Source organism: Notolepis coatsorum, assembly GCF_963971535.1.
Source record: "Notolepis coatsorum genome assembly, contig: SUPER_7_unloc_2, whole genome shotgun sequence".
Taxonomy (NCBI): Eukaryota; Metazoa; Chordata; class Actinopteri; order Aulopiformes; family Paralepididae; genus Notolepis; species Notolepis coatsorum.
Window position 1 is genome coordinate 1,031,841 of NW_028174879.1, and position 2,494 is coordinate 1,034,334.

General features: G+C 44.0%; 1 pseudogene across 1 annotated transcript in view; it reads right to left on the reverse strand.

Annotated features, from left to right (window-relative positions):
• The window catches only part of LOC311232736 (large neutral amino acids transporter small subunit 3-like), an 11,250-nt pseudogene that overhangs the window by 5,508 nt on the left and 3,248 nt on the right, over window positions 1–2,494 (reverse strand). The window contains exons 2-3 of the transcript in view: window positions 2,289–2,435; window positions 1,841–2,005 (exon numbers count right to left, since the gene is read on the reverse strand). The product of the transcript in view is annotated as a large neutral amino acids transporter small subunit 3-like (transcript). The remainder of the gene's footprint in view (window positions 1–1,840; window positions 2,006–2,288; window positions 2,436–2,494) is intronic.

Consider the following 2,494-nt stretch of genomic DNA (forward strand, 5'->3'; position numbering starts at 1 on the left):
TCATGCTCCCTGTGTAATGTCCCTGCCTATTAGTCCAGTGTGTATTCATATTCATATGTTCGTCTAGTCCTGTATTCCCAGTGTTGTATTATTATTCTTGTGTCCTGTCCCAGGTGTTCCTTGTCTATTATAATTAGTACCTGTATTCATGCCGGCCCCATGTCTACGAGTGTCGCGCCATTGTTTTGTTGTTCCCCCCAGCACCTCTCCGTGCTGTTCCGCCTTCCTTGTGTTCCCCTCGTGAAAGCCTTGTATTCCTGTATTTCCTCGTGAGTCCGTTCCTCTATTTTCTAGTCCACGTTTTCCAGCTTGGCTGAGGTTTTCTTTCGTGCTCGCAGTTCGGTTTTGTTTTGTACCCCTGTGACGTGTACCTGTGTCTACTGCGCAGTAAAGCCCTTTTTTCATTACACCTACTCCGTCGACTCTGCATTCTCTCTCATTACCGTTGTCCAGCATTTGGGTTCTATCACCTCCCCTCGCCACAAACCCTAACATGTCTTGATGAATTGAAAATGGGGGACCCTGATGTAAACAAGATGAAAGTCTTTCTCTGGTCTGCATCCCCTAAACAATTGTGTGTATTGAGCCGTACTGTATTGTACCCATTCTGCAATCTGTTAAATAAAGTTTTCAATCAATCAATCAATCAATCAATCAATCAATCAATCAATCAATCAATCAATCAATCAATCAAAACCTAACCTAACCTTAGAGAAACCTAGCACTAACATAACCTAACCCTAACCTAACCTTAACCTCTCTTCCCTCTCTAACCCCTCTATTGTGGAAGGAAATTCAGAACATTTCCTTTCAGAAGAGACAAGACTCACCATGCATTGTGCTATAAGACGTTGGGGGTCCAATCGACAGGCGCTTTATGCCAAACTAGCCCCATGCTTGATGAGAGTTCACCTTTCTAACCTCTAACCTCTAACCTCTCTAACCTCTTCCCTCTCTAACCTCTTCCCTCTCCAACCTCTTCCCTCTCCAACCTCTTCCCTCTCTAATCTCTTCCCTCTCTAATAACATGCAGGCAGAAAAGTGGCCATTTTTGTTTAAATCTTTGAGGACTGCATACCTTTTTTGCAAACCAAAATACTATACTTTATACTTATAGCACATAAGCCTGGTCTCTTTTGAAAGATAACCTTCTGAATTGTATGATACAATAAAGAAAGATCACGTTTAGTGCTAATGAAATAGAGTAACATAAGTCTGAACTTGAGTTGTAGAAAAACTTTTTTTCTGTAGTAGTTAGTAGTCCAGAAGTAGTATTTCCCCAGAAATTCGTATGGCTTAAAAAACTCCAGAGATCCATAGCCTGAAGCCTTATGTAGTACATGTCCGGCATTTCATAAAGATCTGTTCGGAAATGAGTGATTAGGAGTGATTTTGGTAAACTGTGTACAAAAGAAAAGCTCCGTTTTCTCATAGACTTCAATTCATTCGGCGGTTTTTCTCTTCCTGTTTTCACTCTTGAGTTCTTCACCTAGATCCCTGATTCGTACATCCCCAGGTGGGGTATCATTGGAAAGCCACATAACGTTCGAGATCGCCAAATGATTGACGGAACTAGAGCCCCAAGAGTCTGGAGTAGTATTTGCGCAATATAGTGCAAGCCTCGAATATCGGCATGTAACTCGAGAAACGCTGAACGGATTTTGTCACCTGAAAGGGCTATCGACAGGCAACAAATGGGGCTTTAATTCGATATATATATTGTATTAAAAGATATGCACACCCGAGCCACTAGAGGTTGCCAAAGTGCCGGTGGGCAGCTTAAGCTAACCTCTTCCCTCTCTAACCTCTCCTCTCTGACCTCTCCTCTCTGACCTCTCACCTCTTCTGTACTGGGCCACTCCCCTCCTCTTCACACTCCTTCATCCTCCAGTTCATGATCTTGCGATCAGAGGACAGGTGACGAGGCAGAGGAGCTGCATGAAGCCGAAGATGAACGAATAGAAACCCACTTGTTGCTCCACCTCATCGAGCAGCTCCTTGGAAGCTACAGGAAGTCAGACAGGAAACAAACAGGAAGTCAGACAGGAAACAGGAAGTCAGACAGGAAACAGGAAGTCAGACAGAAAACAGGAAGTCAGACAGTTTGGTTAATTGTGTCTTAAATAAAGTATTATAATGACACTATCCCAGTGTCTAGAGGCCAAGGCATTTATGGTATTTCATGGTATGAGGCCAACATGAAGACTGTCAGACGTAGCAACAGTAACTAAGGGAGGTGGTGGTGATATCGATGATGTCGTTAGGTGTTAGTGATGACGATGTCATACGCTCTTGGTTGCCGTGGGTCACAAGGAACTCCAGCATCTTGTTCATGGCGCCCATGAAGAAGATGAGTCTCAGCTGTGTCATCGCCATGCTGATCAGACTCCACAGCAAGATGGGCGAGCATATGGAGTGACAGAGAGGAACAGAGCCTAGAGAGAGAGAGAGAGAGAGAGAGAGAGAGAGAGAGAGAGAGAGAGAGAGAGAGAGA